Consider the following 18,598-nt stretch of genomic DNA (forward strand, 5'->3'; position numbering starts at 1 on the left):
CCGCAAGATGGCGGACTAAATTAATTAAGTTCACTACGTACGCATTAGTAAACAAATCACACAAATTCCACCCTTCCATAGAATACAGAAAGCAAGATTTTAAAAAAAGTATGCAAAAAATACAGTAACGGGTAACTCAGTCACATGTGAGCTTGACCTACTTTTACCATAAAGCATCCTTTTTACTGATTGATAGATATACAATTTTGGGTTTTCACTAATTTATGTCCAGAAGTATGCTAAAATTTGAAACGAATTTGTTTCGACGAATCGACTGAAAGAACCTTGAGAAATGACAGATTCAAGTTATACGAGTTTTTCTGTTTTGCCGCCCCGGTCGAAAATTAAGTAGGATCACCCGCACAATATCGCACCCAAATTGTTTTTGAGCTTCATGAGCAAAAAAATTACGCTCGATGCTGCACCGAAAATGGAAGTTGTAAAAAAGTCTCAAATTTTGTCAAGAGAATTAATAGGGGGGTGGCCACCCGCTTTCTCCGCCTACTCTCCGACACGATATTGCTTATGGCATTTGAAATTTATGGTCTTTAAATATTTTTTCTTGATATACACCTGTTAATTGAATCAATTTAGGCTACACTCAAAGTACACCAAGTTAATTTTTTTATCTTGCCCCTAAATCGATTTGGCAACAAACTTCGGTTTTATGAAGTCTCCGCGGATTTATTTTTTCAATCCCCTTGTCTGATTTTTCTGAAATTCAATTTTGACTGTCAATCAAACCACCTCCAGAAATAAACGGACAGCCAGGTTTAAACGGTGACTTGCACAGCCGATAAGCGGTACAGGCAAAAGGTCTTCAACTTTCTTATTCCTACTTTTATCTCGTTGTTTACCATCTCGTTTTTCCAGTTTGGATGATCTTTTAAGATATGAGATTAAAAATTGGTGTTCCCGGTACTAAGTGCTCGCTTCCTGGGTTTCGAGCCACAAAGGCACTGAAAATACCCCTCTTCTATCTCAGAATTGAAAAATTTAACGGCTTCTTTGCTCAAATTTTCAACAGTTCACAATTTGAACCTGCGCACGAGTTTGATCAAGTAGGAAAGTGAAACTGGCGAACGGGAAACAACCTGTTAAGCAAACAAAACGACCGATGCAAACGTTTGAAGTGTTTGCGTGGGGCACCACAATAATTTTTTAATTCAGCCATAATAATTGCAAATTTCACAAACCGCATAATTGTCCCCTGGAAATATCAAAAAATAATAATTGTAGATATTATATTGCAATTATTTAAAATTTAATTATTTTTTTAACAAGCATGGCAGGCAGGGCCTCGTAATATTACATTGCAATGCTTTTGTGGCGAAAAAAAATTTATTGATATCGCTAGATCTTGAAAACAAACAATTGTTTCAAAACATAAATCATTGTTCAAATTACAACAATTATTGCTCTAAAAGAGAATTAACAGTTTTTTGGTCCCTGTAGAATTGGTGAATCTACTGTATTTCCTGCTATAGTAACTTGAGCGTAAGATTGATTCGTCATTAAGTTAAGTAGCACAGCAAACAAAGGGTAAAGTTCGAGATAGTTCAATCTTCGAAAATATAATCCCTCCTTCGGCGGAAAATGCAGGGGGAGTAAGATTTGCAAACCCCCCCAAAAAAATTGGAACTAAGAAAGCTAATGTTAAGAAATTCAGAGGAGCGATACTATAGATGATTTGAACCGGACAAACAAAAATCGGGACCCCTCAGACAATTGGGGGGCAAGTGATAACGGTCCCCGGAAGTGTAAATGGCCCTATCAGAACTCGGTAACTAGCGGTTGGAATAGACTCAAATTCTAGCATGTTGTAGGCCTAGTTAAGGGGATGTGAAGTTTGGAAACCCAGACCCCTCAGACCCCCACCTCCGGTTTTATGCCCTAAGAATTTAATTGGATATAACTACAATTCTAATCCTGCTAGTGGCTACGTTCAGATGAATAAAGCTGAAACTGACCGCAGATTGAAAGCAAATGTTGGTTCTAATTTACTTTCGGCGACCAATTTGGGATTAAATTACTACAAGCCAGACCAAGAGGTCGTTTATGGTCTCTGTATACAACTGGCAAAGAATGTTGCTGATGTTTACAACTGTCTGAGAGGTTACTATTCAAAGTTCAACTCAGATAATTAGTTACTAACCTAAATGCTAAATACGAAAATTTGACAACCAAAAATGTTTTTGCTTTTGTTAAGATCGATCGTCGATCGTGGTTGCTCAGAAGACAAATAATCAGTAAGTTTCTTTGAAGTGCAAAGAAAAAAGACTGTATAATTTGACGAACTCTGAGTGGGTTTTTTCAATCGGTGAACTCAATCATTTTTTATTCTGATTTTGTTCACCGGAGTTTTTTTCGCGACTAAAATCATATTTCATCCCAATAACTGTTTCGTACTATCGCCCCTTGTGTGGTGTAAGTGAGATAAACGCAGAGACTCCATTTCCAAACTTCATTATTTTGCATATGGATTCAAATAACTTGCTCGTTTATAGTTGGATCAAATAAACTCGACCTTGAATAAGGATAAACTCCAGGTTATGTCACGACTTGTCGAAGTTTGGGATGAGGATGAAGTGAACAAAACAATTGAATTACAGCAAAAACAGTGCCGTGGCAGAAAGCTTCGTCGCCATATAAACCGGAATATGGGTGAAGTTAGAGAATCAATTAAGTATACAGTGGTGCATATAGTTGTGTTGAAAGCTGGAGAGTAGTACAAGGCGGTGTAGTATAGCAGAAAAAGCGAAAGTCTAGTTAAGCAAAAAAAGGTGTTGTGAGAGTGGTTAGCTATTGCATAATGAGTCGATTTGAGGTGTTAGATTGGACTATATACCTTATTAGAAAGACGGTAACAAAAAAATTTTGTCATTAGCATCATTCGGGAGAATAATAGACTAGAAGGGAAGACTGTAGAATTTGTGAATCTACTGTATTTCAAGCTATAGTAACCTGAGCGTAAGATTGAATCGACATTAAGTTAAGTAGCACAGCGAACAAGGGGTAAAGTTCGAAATAGTTCAATCTTCGAAGATATAGTCCCTCCTTCGGCGGAAAATGCAGGGGGAGTAAGATTTGTAACCCCCCCCCCCCCACAAATCGGAACTACGAAAGCTGATGTTATGAAATTCAGGCGAGCGATACTAGAGATGATTTGACCCAGGCAAACAAAAATCGGAACCCCTCAGACAATTGGGGGGCAAGTGATAATGGTTCCCGGAAGTGTAAATGGCCCTATCAGAACTCGGTAACTAGCGGTTGGAATAGACTCAAAATCTAGTATGTTGTAGGCCTAGTTAAGGGGATGTTAAGTTTGGAAACCCAGACCCCTCAGACCTCCTTCTCCGGTTTTATGCCCTATGCAAATAGACCCCACCCCGACTTCCGGGATTTGTTTCTCGGCCACCGATGAGCGCAGGGAGCTGAAACTTGGGGGGATAGCATAGGTAGTGGCAGGATACATCTTGTGTTATAATTTGAAACAAATCCAGCGGTTGAACCGGAAGTTATTAGCACTTTGGAAAACAACCCCTTAAACCGGAAGTAGGCAATTTACGCAAAATAATGAGCGAGGCCATATCAATTTTATGGCGGCATCAGATACTACAGTTCATCCCCAAAAAAAACCCTAGTGATTGAAACCCCTCCGATGACTCCTTCCGTTGTTAATAGCTTTTTCACGGGAAAAGTGATAATGGACCTTAGTAATGGGATAACTTAGGAAGAAGTAACGGGATGTGGATGAAACATGGTAGTTAGGGCCCCATGGGATTCTAAACCCAAAATGGAAGTTTGACACCGGGTGACCCCGGGGTGATCTCAAATTGACTTTTGGGCGCTTAGGACCTATTTGTATAGAAAACCTCGGGATTAACACCGGAAGGTGGCGTATTCCCCAGCCCAACCCCTGGAAATGAGAATGGTTCATCTTGCTAAAAAGTTGGGAGGAAAACTTATATATCGGGAGGTAAAGCAGAAGCTGATAGAGATATAGTTTTTACATTGCAACCTTGGAGTAGAGGATTTAATTTAAAATGGACTAGGTAAACATTGGGTTCAAATTAGCTTGGCGGGTGATCTATTAATAGCAACTCAACTAGACTAAAAGAAAATTTGTCCCAGAGGAAATAGATCGTAATAGGACCGCGGCATGAGAGTTAAGTTTCCTAAGTAGTATGAACGGACGGGAAATTTACTTGGCTCTCCGGGGGTGACTTTCTGGTTCGATTTGACCCCTGATAGACGAACTACGTTCACCTGATAGCTAGAAGGTCGGGATTGGAATAGAGTAGAGATAGAAAGTTTAGATGCCTAAAATGATTTAGCTACCCATAAAAAGGGTCTCCCCCTACCCTTGAGAGGTCGGAACGTTAACGGGATAATTAAAATAAAGACCTTGGAAGGAATACTGAGTAAACATGGCTTGGCTTAGAGGTTAGTTGAACACGAAAGCTGAAGTTCACTGAGTTCAAGAATTAGTTGATTAGAATCGTATGATTTTTGTTTGCTTGGTCAAATTATGACAGCTACCGCATACCGGATATCTAATAAACGTGAAAAGATTGATAAAAGAAATCGATGTTGGCACGTGGCAGAGTTGACTGGAGGAGGGATATAGTCTTAAAACATGTGCGGACGGGTGATTTAAGCGGATGTCAGGACTGATAGAGAATGGCGTGACTTAAGTAAAACTAAGTGTAAAGAAAGATAAGGAATTGGAGGGTACCGGAGAGCCTGTTAGAGTCAGAACCGTGTGAGCTACCATTAAGAGTACTTGGTTCTCGTCAGAGAAGAGAACAGTGTTAGCTACTATCAACAGTAGTTGGTTCTCATCAGAGTAGAGAACAATCATTGCTAGCGAGCGAGCTGATTGGAACCCGAGTTTAATACCGGGTTGAATAAGTAGTGTGAGCGAGCTGATTGGAACCCGAGTTTCGTACCGGTTGAATTAGTTGTGTGAGCAAGCTGTGCCGCTGGAGTAGGCGAGTTTTGAGTCGAGTCAATCGAAAACTGACGAGCGATTGAACGGAACGGGAACTCAAAATAGAAGTTGCTAAATAGTAGTTAGCTCATTAAGGGCACTGTAAATTGTTTTATTTCCTTCACGATTGAGAATTTACTCATTGTGCCCACGATTTGCTGAACTAGCTAGAAGCGCGAGAGGAGAGTCGAAAAGAGCCTAAATCGAAGGGGAAGTTGCTTAATCCTTTGATCGGCCGATTAAGTCTGACCACCAATAAAAACTTTTCGGGATTGTGGATCATATCGTGTCTTAGTGTCACCCGCTTTTACACGGTTTTAAGGGGAGAAACTCAGCGGCAGTTAAGTAGAGTGGAAGCGTGCTTAGAGGAGAAGACTCCCCGGAAAGAATCTGCATTGGCGCTCCTGGGTGGGCTTTCTTTATCGAGCGAATAACGATCTTTGGATTCGGCAACAACTAGTGTTTGACGAGTAGACCGAACGACGAAGAAGAAATTGGATCGAGACAATCAAGATGCAAGCGAAGTATTCTTCAAAGGAAGAGTTGACGATTTGTTTCTGTTGGGAATCAACTTAGGAAGTGTGGGTTATTCGAATTGGATCAACTACGTCAATTTTAGAATGATGCATCCGAGGAAGGAACTGAGGAACTACTGCGCTCCAAGGCATGACGGCGCTGTAATTCACGGCTGGACAATCATGAAGTTGGAGATAGGATCACTAACCGAGAAAATAGCAGTTATCGTTGTGGAGAACTTGTTCAGATCCTTGTTTATCAGTCTCAGCACGCTGAAAAGAAAGTCAGAAATCAAGTTGGACAATCAACTGCGCTGTATTCATACAGGCGATAGTTCAGTGCCATTGCTGGAAGAGATTGGCCCTCCCTTGGATGAAAGCAGAATGAGGCAGATTATGGCTCCCTCCGACTATCCCAGAGTGCTAACAGGAGAAGTTGGAGGACAAGATATTGCCCACAGATTGGAATGGGCTAACAAGAGACGAACTTTCGTTTGGGGCAGTGTGTGTGATAAAAAGTGGACATTGAGATTGACAATGTGACAGATTGCAACTTGATATCCGAAGGTTTGCTTGAACCCCTCGGGTGCGAAGACGCTTTCCGAGAGATTCAATGGAAAAGAACGAAAGGTCGAGGCCCTCGGATACATCAGAACAAGAGTCCGATTCGGTAGCTTTGAGGGAACCTTCATGTTGATCATTGTCAGTAACCACGTTCTCGATTCGGATGTAGTCCTGAGTGCTCAGGGACATGCGGAGTGTCACAAGCTATTCGTGAGCCATGACAAAAGAACGCTGTGTCACGAGGGCAATCTAATGGAGCCGACGCCAGTATTTCTTTGAGAAACTACCTAAAAAACTACCAATGATCATGCTGGACGAAGAAACGATTGCGACAAAAAAGAAGATATCGATGTGGAAAGCGGAAGAATCGAAGAAGCCGAATACAAGTATGGTTAGCGAACAAACCACGATGAACGAAGCCAATTTAACGACTATAACTTGTTCAATAGGAAGTGATAACGATGATTCATCGGGCAGTAGAATGCTGCTGGAAGCGGCTGAAGGGCCAACCGAGGTTAAGCCGAAGCAGCACTTGATCGATGTGTTTGTGGACAACCTTCTAGTTCGGATGGAGCTGGAAGAGACTACTGCAGTCTACATGATGAATGTATGTGCTTTCATGATCCTGGAATCTTCCCCTCAGCTTCAGGCGTTCAACGGGAAAATTCACGAATGCTGGGATGATCAGATTAGTGACGTTGTCGTTCTGGGCCAGGCAGAAGTGGATGTGCAGATTGGGCATTCAGCGAGCGACTGGATGTCGTTGTAGTGGCGGCTACTGAGATAGAAGTCGACATGGTGCTGAGCCTCAAACAATTGGAAGGACGACACGGGATGCTCCTCAAACGCACCAGAGGGATGCTACGGACTGGAGGGGAAGGAACGGTTGAGTTGATCACCGAAGACTGCAAAGAAACGATTTCACATCATTTCGAAGTTGTGCTTGACGGGGCAGAAATCCAGAGATCCCAAGAGCAATGAGCAAAGTTAAAGACGAAAACCACCTAGCCGAGCCTGCTCACGAAGGGTTTGGTGTATTGGCCGAGCTTGTTGGCAAAAAGGGCGTCACGTCAGGACCACTTAGCGGTGAAGCAGAGCTTACTGCCCGCGCCGAGACTCAGTGTTTGGATTCCATACCTAGCGAGGGAAACGTTGAGATCGCAACTGAAGTCGAATCTAACGCAGGGCGGAGAACAAGATCAGTTGAAACTAGCAGGATGTTTCTGAATGCGTTCCCCAATGGTGTGTATATGTATACCGAATTTGAAGACGAGATTGCGGGCAACTTGATGCGACTGGACGTTGCACCGTTGCAGCCACGGCCAGTTATACTGCAGTTCAACGGAAGATTGATTTGAAGAAGTGACGGAAATGTCCGAGATGTCGAAGTGTAGGGATTAATATCGGTGGAAATCAAGTTGGGAAGACTGAAAAGGACAATTCCAGCCGTACTATTGGAAAATCACGAGATGAACATGGACATGGTTCTGAGTACTCGATGGATGAACGAATGTTTAGGAAGTTTCTATAATAAGAAGTCAAAGAAAATTTTCACGTTCCGACCCAAGTAAGGCAGTTTCATTCGAATGGGAGTCGTGCCCAAGGCCGCAGAAAATTGAACTCGCAGAGGAGCCTCAGACACAGTTTGTAGATCGGAAAGACGGAGACGACAAGCCGATGGTGGGACGCCGAGTGAAGGAGTCACGAGTTGTGGCCCCCGAGAATGAGAGGAAGGAAGTGAGTGAATCAACTCCCGTGGTATTGGATCCGGACGACAGGTATTGGATGCCCATCAGAGCATTCATGAATGGCTATGTCAACAACAGGGCTGCTAAAATGGACCTGGATCCGAACCATGAATGGATCCTGTTAAGCTACAAAACCCACCGGTCGTTTGGATCAGAGGTGCGCCTGAGACAGGCCGAAAAATTCTCGAGACAAAAACAGGAGACAGTTTGGACGTAGTCGGCAAAGCGTCGATCGTGCTTCAGCTGGGACAGTTTCAGAGAATGACCGATGTCTTGGCGGTCGATGGATTGGATGTTGATCTAACACTTGGACTCGTTTGGTATGAACGGAACGAAGATTTCATTTTCGACATGAAGAACGAAGTTCTGAAAACTGGAACGAAGTGCAGTAGTCCAATTGAGGTTAAATTCAGATGTCCTGGGAGACCGAGATTTCATGTCCGACACAGAATGGATTCAGGCAGAGTACGCGTCAATGCAGCTGCGACTACAGACTCCTGTGACACGGTGCTGGCTTACCGCGAGAGTGCAGGCTCTGGCACAGAAATGGCTAGGTGTGAAGTGGCAGTGACACGCGAAACTCAAACTGGCGAAGTAGGAAAAGTTCACGACGCTGCCGAGCGAGTCGGCACCGAAGTTTCCGAAAGTAGCGGTCAGGAAAACGAGTGCAAGTGAATGAGTCATGGCTGTTCGAGAGAAGATGATCTGGAGAAATGCGAACCCGACGACAAATCAATGGAACGCGCCTGCCTGACAGAGATGGGACACAATGTGAAATCGGTCGATGAGCAAAGTGAAGACAATGCTGTGGCACTAGGCGAGGTTACGAGTGCAAAAGCGATTGAAGTGGGGGAGTCACGCGTGGAATTGGATTATTTCCCCATTTCTTTCCAATTTTGAGTCGCCCAATTACATTCTTGCTGTCACACACAAACGGTACGCGAAGCGGACTCGCGATGGTTGGACGGGAGAAAAGAGAAGTAACGATTGCTCCGGGCGGGAATGAGAACAACACAAAAGGATCTTTAGACGAGACTGACGATAATGAGTTGAGCTTTGACGAGGACGAGACTGCAGATGGTTTTCTGCGAAGTGGGGACAATGCCTCTGCGGGAGGACAGATGATGATTGCAACCGTGCAAAAGCCAGATGACAAAAACATGGACGAAACAAAAACTACTTGGGCCGAAACGTGCCAAGAGATGACGGAAACGACGTGCGAACACAGAATGTCTAAGAAAGTATGGGACGAACGTCAAAATCTGCTTGCGAGTAGCAGATCAGAAGGTTGCCTCAGGTCATCCAAGCGATTCCGAACAAACGATCACCGAGAGTGGCTTGGCGGTAGAAGGGAAGTGGGGCGTAGAAATGTAAAGTCCGCCTACTTCCACAATTTGATCGATCGATAGAAAAGCTGTCTTTGTTCGGCGAAGATGAAGTTGACCGGGGCTGGGCCGCAACGGAGGGCGAGGTCCCGAAGCAGTGTTTGCAACCTCCAGATGCTATGGGGGAGTCGGATAACTGGACTGTGCCGCAGCAGGACTACCGGCACCTCATAGACAGATGGAAACGACAGGAGGAGCGATGAAAGAGACTTGAAACAAGAGGTCGGTGAAATAGTACGGGGTTCAGTTCAGTTCAGTGATTAAAACGGAAAACTCTTTCTCCCTCTCTCACATTCTAATTTCATTTGCGATATTTATAAAAGCTTTAGAAACATCTCCACCAGTAGGACGGATAGAACCTGAGTGAAATTTTTGGTAGAACAATTTATTGTTTTGATAGAATGATTGAGGCATTTCACAACGCATTTAAAATCTTTCTTAGACTCTTAGTTGCTTCACTCAACGAAGCAACCCTTGGTGCTTAGATAAACGAATTGATAATGTAAGAGTCTACGGAAACTGAAGCCCGCGGTTCGCTGCGTCTCAACACGTATACAGTGGTGCATATAGTTGTGTCGAAAGCTGGAGAGTAGTACAAGGCGGTGTAGTATAGCAGAAAAAGCGAAAGTCTAGTTAAGCAAAAAAAGGTGTTGTAAGAGTGGTTAGCTATTGCATAATGAGTCGATTTGAGGTGTTAGATTGGACTATATACCTTATTAGAAAGACGGTAACAAAAAAATTTTGTCATTAGCATCATTCGGGAGAATAATAGACTAGAAGGGAAGACTGTAGAATTTGTGAATCTACTGTATTTCAAGCTATAGTAACCTGAGCGTAAGATTGAATCGACATTAAGTTAAGTAGCACAGCGAACAAGGGGTAAAGTTCGAAATAGTTCAATCTTCGAAGATATAGTCCCTCCTTCGGCGGAAAATGCAGGGGGAGTAAGATTTGTAACCCCCCCCCCCCCACAAATCGGAACTCAGAAAGCTGATGTTATGAAATTCAGACGAGCGATACTAGAGATGATTTGACCCAGGCAAACAAAAATCGGAACCCCTCAGACAATTGGGGGGCAAGTGATAACGGTCCCCGGAAGTGTAAATGGCCCTATCAGAGCTCAGTAACTAGCGGTTGGAATAGACTCAAAATCTAGTATGTTGTAGGCCTAGTTAAGGGGATGTGAAGTTTGGAAACCCAGACCCCTCAGACCCCCCACCTCCGGTTTTATGCCCTATGCAAATAGACCCCACCCCGACTTCCGGGATTTGTTTCTCGGCCACCGATGAGAGCAGGGAGCTGAAACTTGGGGGGATAGCATAGGTAGTGGCAGGATACATCTTGTGTTATAATTTGAACCAAATCCAGCGGTTGAACCGGAAGTTATTAGCACTTTGGAAAACCACCCTTAAACCGGAAGTAGGCAATTTACGCAAAATAATGAGCGAGGGCATATCAATTTTATGGCGGCATCGGATACTACAGCTCATCCCCGAAAAAAACCCTAGTGATTGAAACCCCTCCGATGGCTCCTTCCATTGTTAATAGCTTTTCCCCGGAAATAGTGATAATGGACCTTAGTAATGGGATAACTTAGGAAGAAGTAACGGGATGTGGATGAAACATGGTAGTTAGGGCCCCATGGGATTCTAAATCCAAATATGGAAGTTTGACACCTGGTGACCCCGGGGTGACATCAAATTGATCTTTGGGCGCTTAGGACCAATTTGTATAGAAAACCTCGGGATTAACACCGGAAAGTGGCGTATTGCCCAGCCCAACCCCTGGAAATGAGAATGGGTCATCTTGCTAAAAAGTTGGGAGAAAAACCTATATATCGGGAGGTAAAGCAGAAACTGATAGAGATATAATTTTACATTGCAACCTTGGAGTAGAGGATTTAATTTAAAATGGACTAGGTAAACATTGGGTTCAAATTAGCTTGGCGGATGATCTATTAATAGCAATTCAACTAGACTAAAAGAAAAGTGGTCCCAGAGGAAAAAGATAGACCGCGGCATGAGAGTTAAGTTTCCTAAATAGTATGAATGGATGGGAAATTTACTTGGCTCTCCGGGGGTGACCTTTTGGTATGATTTGACCCTAATAGACGAAGTACGTTCCCCTGATAGCTAGAAGGTCGGGATTGGAATAGAGTAGAGATAGAAAGTTTAGATGCCTGAAATGAATTAGCTACCCATAAAAAGTGTCTCCCACTACCCTTGAGAGGTCGGAACGTTAGCGGGATAAATAAAATGAAGACCTTGGGAGGAATACCGAGTAAACATGGCTTGGTTTTAAGGTTATTTGAGCTCAAAAGCTGAAGTTCACTGAGTTCATGAATTAGTTGATTAGAATCGTATAACATTTGTTTGCTTGGACAAATTGTGACAGCTACCGCATACCGGGTATCTAATAAACATGAAAAGATTGATAAAAGAAACTGAATTTGATACGTGGCAGAGTTGACAGGGGGAGGGATATAGTATTAAAACATGTGCGGACGGGTGATTTGGTGGATGTCAGGACTGATAGAGAATGGCGTGACTTAAGTAAAACTAAGTGTAAAGAAAGATAAGGAATTGGAGGGTACCGGAGAGCATGTTAGAGTCAGAACAGTGTTAGCTACCATTAAGAATAGTCTCGTCAGAGAAGAGAACAGTGTTGGCTACTATCAACTGAAGTTGGTTCTCATCAGAGTAGAGAACAATCAATGCTAGCAAGCGAGCTGATTGGAACCCGAGTTTAGTACCGGGTTGAATAAGTAGTGTGAGCGGGCTGATTGGAACCCGAGTTTCGTACCGGGTTGAATTAGTTGTGTGAGCAAGCTGTGCCGCTGGAGTAGGCGAGTTTTGAATCGAGTCAATCGAAAACTGACGAGCGATTGAACGGAACGGGACGCGGGCTTCAAAATAGAAGTTGCTTAATAGTAGTTAGCTCATTAAGGGCACTGTAAATAGTTCTATTTCCTTCGCGATTGAGAATTTACTCACTGTGCCCACGATTTGCTGAACTAGCTAGAAGCGCGAGAGGAGAGCCGAAAAGAGCCTAAATTGAGGGGGAAGTTGCGTAATCCTTTGATCAGCCGATTTAGTCTGGCCACCAACATAACCCTTTCGGGATTGTGGATCATATCGCGCCTTAGTGTCCCCCGCTATTACACGGTATTAAGGGGAAAAACTCTGCGGCAGTTAAGTAGAGTGGAAGCGTGCTTAGAGGAGAAGACTCCCCGGAAAGAATCTTCAGTCCCAATAAATCTTGTTAGCTTTAAGAAAAATTTGGGATTCCAAGATGACTGGACTCATGCTCTTTCTGTTTTAAGTGTATACTGCGCCAACAGTACTTAAGAGCCGTTCAAGACTGTTCGAGGTAGGTTTCAACCACCGAAAGTTTTTGAGTTTCCCGAGGTTTCTCGTCTTCCCGAGTTCAAGTACAGAATCAAACATGACCCGAGCATCAAAAAGGTCTAATCTATCTTCGTTTTGAAAAACTTTGGCTACCGAATCGATTGTTTTTCAACTCTTCAGTATGTTTTTAAGGGCGTGCTCTTTTGCTGCTGACAAATACAAAAGAAGAATTTCTGCATCTGAGAGTCTAAAAAACAGTTTTAATTCAAAATACCGTTTAAACATCAAAAGGCGGAAGACCAGCGAGTGTCATTCTGGTATACAGGACGAAGCGGAGTAAGGCTTCTCAGAGGTGTAGGTTTTTTAAGAAAACTAAGTTTTTTCATAAGTTACTGAACTTTTGAAATAATGTAGTCAAAGACTGCAGCATGTTTTTTGGCAGATAATTCAGTCTGTGACTATAACAACCGAGCAACAAAATCTTCAAATCTTCTGCAATTTTTTGATTGACACTCACGTTATCTCCGATATTAACAGCATCCTTGTCGGTCGATTTACCAAACAATTCCAACACAAACCTGATAAATTCAATATAATTTCTAGCAGTGAACTCGGTTTCAACAGTAAGTGGTGAAAAAGATAAAAGGGGACATTTAATCAATTGTGAGTTGTTCGGTTGAGGAAAAAATACATAAACACCAAAATAATGAGTAGATGTACCACTGTCAGTCCAGCTATCGACTGTAAGTGAAAATTTTCTGGTAGTTCAGTCTTGACAATTTTTTGGACATTGACTGTAAGTTTTTGAAGATAAGTCACAATGTTCAAGTCGTGTATACTCGCGCATCAAGTCATCTATCACAAATAAAAACGGGTGCCCGACAGCAATAATCAACTCCAACCACGCGTAAAGTTTGCGAATTTGTCACGAGCACAAAATTTTTCCAAATAACTTTCGGAAAAGTTCATCAATTTTTTATAGTCTTTGTGAGTGCTATAGACGTGTGAAAATAATTTTAATAGTCCTGATGAAGCAATCTATTTTCGCTTCACCCTACACTGACAGATGTAAACGTTTTCTTCATGTTTCGTAAAAAAAAACATTTCAACAAGGTGTTTGCATAGAACGGATGCCATTTCACCTCGCTAGTTTGAGCAACTTGCATGAATTAAAAAAAATACACGTAGCAGTGCGTGAAAATTGGCTGATTAATCAAATATTGCGTCATCCAACGTGAAAGTTGGCTGGTTAAAAAACATTGCGTCAACCAAAGTTGCGGGAAAATCAGTGAAGCTGATTATCAAATTGAACTGGGATCTAAAATTGAACCAGTTCAGACACAGTCATAGAGCCAAATTAAATAAGTGTCGGAGAAAATCGCAATTATTTTCATGTGACAATAATTATTTGTATTGGTTTTTCCCAAAACTAAATAGTTGTTATTGTAAATATTGTCAATTATTTTGTTGTCATTTATTTCTTACGAGGCCCTGGCTGCAGATTATCCCAATTTTTTTTCTTCTCCAGCGTGTTTTAAAAAAAACAAATTTCAGCCTATAAATTTTGCCTTGGTTTTTTGATACCTTCAAAAAGCAATCATGAAATTTTTAATGCTCCAAAATTTGTCTCTGATCGTTTTCCGTCAAGCTAATGGCTGAGATTTTATCGGCAAAATCCAAATCGTCTATTTCCAACGCGCCACTCGACTCTCCGCTGATGTTGGCTACTTCAGCGATCCCTTTTATCATAAAAGCACTCGCCACTTTTATTTCCCCGATATTGACTGGTGGCTTTTCTTCACTCAATTCGGTAATCCTTGTTCAAAAAACAATCAGAAAAACGATCAGAATATCAACCAAAAAGTTGCATGTAGTTCTTAAGCAGGGGCAAAATAGCGGTTCGCCGTGATGAGCTGTACAGCCGTGATGGGCTTCGACTCTACAAACAATAGGCACTGAAATCATTGATTCTGCAGCAGTTTGATTCAGTAAGTCGTTTCCCGCCTTATCGATTGCTTCTCAAGTTTGCTGGACTTCTGCGTGCGCAAGATCCTCTAACTTGATGAGCTAGGATTCTTCCCACTGTTCCTGATGCGAAATTTTAGTCCTTGATACAAGGCCGATAGCCTAAATCCATCCACCTTTCGTATGTTTGACAATTCTCTGAAGCTTTTTAAAACAGTCACAGAATGTTCCAAGACATCCTCGCCCAATCTTTGCTTGTCACCTTGTAAGTGATCTCCCATCCCCAGTAAACGTATCACATCTCTCGAAATACTTTTTTAAATGATTTTAGAAGCAGGTTTTTTTTACATGGCCCGTAACGTAATGCTCGCAGCTTTGAAAAATTTTAGATAAATACCGAGCTTTTATTTTAGATAAATAAATTTTAGATAAATTTTAGAAAAAATTTCGAGCTTCTGAGCGCTAAAGGTTGGAAAATAAGCAGAGTAGCTCTAGTCGTGTATATTCAAAAACCAATAAGAGATTCTGTAACCATTGAAACAATGATGAATAATGAAGAAAAACGGGTGACGAAGGCAAATTTCAAGGTCAGAGTCTGATTCTAGAAAAGGAGGCTTGAAAATCCAGCTGATCTTTTGGAAGTCGATTTCGGACAGATGCAAGTTCGCAAGCCAAAGTAATGTCTTGCAGCATTTTTACATTCCTCAGTTTCCGAGGCTTAGCGCTTATTCACTTCAAAAGCGCTGCGGCTTTGGATTAACTTGTGTTTTAATTACAGAGCACTTACGATTGTGAAAAAATTCCTGCTCGCGGTAAACTTTTTTGAAGAAAAGTTGATTATGAACTTTTTGTGCCATTCGCCGAACCATACGGACGTGTTTTTCTCTACAAAACCGAGACGGCTAGAAAATGGGATCAAAAGCAATATGATACTTGAACCTTTTCAGTCGTTGTTTTAAAATTTAAGCAAACTGATAAAAATGACATGAAAAACACTCCTCTAAATTTACCAATCACCGGGAGTTCAGCAACTAGCTTTTTCAGGGTTGTTACTAGCACAAGAAGACTAGAAAAACATTAACAATAGTTTTTTTTGATTCATTTTTTAAATCAGCTATTCTTTTTAGGTAAACTGTCACTAATTGAGTCACTACAGACTTTCGAAAAAACTGTTTAATGTTTGATTTGATGCGCTGATTGTGTCGTTGCCAGATATTGCATCAAAAACCTGAAGTAACCCAAAGACTCAGCACAATCAGTGAACAAGAAAACTATGAAACCTCCGAGTTTCAAAAAATACTTTTGCATGTATTTACCGATCGGGTTTTGTTTCTTCACAAAAAATAGGTACAGCAAAAGTACAACGCATGTATTCAAATAACAATTTTTTTGGAAGTGTTTTTCACAATTGACTCAATGTGTTTTGGAAAGTTCTTCAAAATTATTTTTAATCAAAAAAATCTCAAAGTTTTTTTAAATTAAGTAAATCAAAAACTTTGCGAAAGTAACAAATATTTAAGAGATTTTCTTTTCATTAAATAGTCCTCACAGCAAATATCTCAGCAAGCCACTTCAACAAAATAATTCATACAGCAAGTAATTTGCCAATAATTGAGACTGAAAATTTTATGAGCTACATTCAAAGCCACCAATAAAAATTGTTTGATTAAAATTCAGAGACTTTTTTCAGAGAACTCTTGTAGAACAACTTCAGAAATCTGTTTTATTTAGGTGAACTGCTATCGATGAGAGTTTTTGAAAGATTAAAAAATTTTTTTTGGTACTCTGGAAACAACACTTCTCAAATGCATTTCATAAGATTTGACAAAAAAATTTCATTTACATATTCGCAAAATGTAAATTAAAACAGACTCTAGCTTTAGGAGTTCAAAACCTCTAATATCCGATAGCTTTTGAAAAAAGTCCCTATAAACTTTGGGGCACCAAGTGCTTCAACACCTCCAATAACGGATAACTTGTATTCGTATACAAATTATTCTTAAACCTAAAAAAAGTAAAACTAAAGTAAAAATTAATTTTTTAACTCAACTGACCAAAAAAAGTTGAAAAAACCAAAATTTTTACAAGCAACCAAAACCAATAAGACAGAAAATTTCCAAATAGACTGAAGTAGGAAACAAAGTAGGATATAGGTGATATTCACAATTAAAAATCAGAATTCAGTTTTTCAAAGGCGATAGGGAGATTGCTAGCAAAGTAATTAATTTAAATAAAGATAACCACTGATTCCATTCTGTATAAGGGTGTTTTGATACCTGTTGGTATGTGTATAAACAGAGTGTCCGTAAAACTGAATTCATTAAGTACAAACAGAGGTTTTTCGATGAGTATCTATGTATATCTTAGTGAATCTTATTCCATATACCAGCGTACTGAAAATGAGTGTGACTTTTCAGATCGAGTACAATGGTTGGTTTTGATCAGGACCGGCAATTTATCATATTACATAACAAAATTTTACAGACTATTGGCTACTACCGCAGCAGTACCACATTCACCAATTTTATTACATTGTGAAAACAAGAGTTTAAGTCTCAGTTTTGCCAGTACAAAGAATTTTCTGTTGGCAGCCTTATCATTAGCATCTTCTTGGCCGTTTCTTACTTCAGTAGATTCGCTCACTCTGCCCCAAATGCTTTATCGAGTTCGAACGTTTTTTGTCCAAACATTCACTTGGAAAGATACTTTTCCAATTGATACAACCAACCCTCGGTTGGGTCGCTTCGAGGTTTTTTGTACGCGGTTTTTTTTTGTTGCCAACTCTGTCCTGTACGCTTCTAGCGAAACTTTTTTCAGTTCTAGTAACATTTCTTCCTCCACTGGTGACTGTTCCTCTATTGATTTCACCGAGTGTTTTACCGAATTCCCCTATCTTGTCGGCTAACTGTTTTTGTTTGATCTCATGCTACTTCTGACCTCGTCTGCTGCCATCATCTTAAAAGAGTCGTCTGTATATTTTTATTGATCGGTTCTTCTGCTGGTTCAGACCCTTCTCGTGACGTTTCCCCCAGCTCAACGGACGAAATTGGCTCAAGACTGTACTTCAGACAGATCCTTTCAACAGTTTTTTCTATGCCTCTGCTGAATTTATGTTCTGCTATTTCTAATCCTTTCGTCATGAATCGCTTCGAATTTTCCAAATTCGTCAAAAATTTCCTCTGCCGCCATTTTTTTTCTGATTGCCCTTTTTTGGTTCTCTCTCGCTCTTTTTGTTCCGAGTTGTTGCCATTGGTCTGGACTCTCTGCTGGGCTCACTACATCCGGCTGTTTTGCGGTCTTTCTTTGCGTTAGCGATAGCCTTCAACTTTCTAGCCTCCTGTGCCGACAGCTTTTGTTTCTTTTCGGAGGGCGTTTTGTTGAACTCAACTTAACGTTTCGAACGTGGGCCTCATTTGTTCAGTCTCATTCTCTGAGCCCTCTAGTTTTTTCTACTGTTCGCAACCGTGTTTTTCAATGTTACCACTGTTTGACTTTTTAGGAAAAGTCGTACGAAAAAATTCTTTGGCAGAAAGAATTCTGTGATGTCATCACTTGATTCTAAGTCAATTAGCGTTGACTCCATTGCTGTCTCGACTTTAGGCGATTGTGATTTTACCATGACAGTATTTTTCTTTTAACTTTCCCACGGGTCTCCTTTCGCAATCGCGATGTCTGATTTTCCAAACGATTGTCTCATTTTGGTCGTGATGGTTGACTCTGTTTCATAGTCTATCGGGGTTGCCTTTGCAATTGTGAGCGCTTTTCATGACAGTCAGTTTGGTTTTTAATGACCATCACCGATTTCCTATCCATTAAGTTCGTTTAAATTTTCTTTGGACTGTGATCAAACTTTTTTTCTATCTAAAAAGCCGAGTTTTCCGAATATTCCAACTATCCTTTCAGATCAGGATTTGTAGGCACTATTTTTTCCATGTTCTGTTGCATTTCGTTGCGAGCTATATCTCGTCTTATTTCGTTGCGAGCCGCATTTGCTTCCCGGAAGGTTTTCAGCCCCGTTGTCGTTCTCTCTCTTTCCCATTTGCTGACTGCTATTTGAAAATTGAGCTGACATCGCGTCTTA

Source organism: Symsagittifera roscoffensis, chromosome 9, assembly GCF_963678635.1.
Source record: "Symsagittifera roscoffensis chromosome 9, txSymRosc1.1, whole genome shotgun sequence".
NCBI lineage: Eukaryota > Metazoa > Xenacoelomorpha > Acoela > Convolutidae > Symsagittifera > Symsagittifera roscoffensis.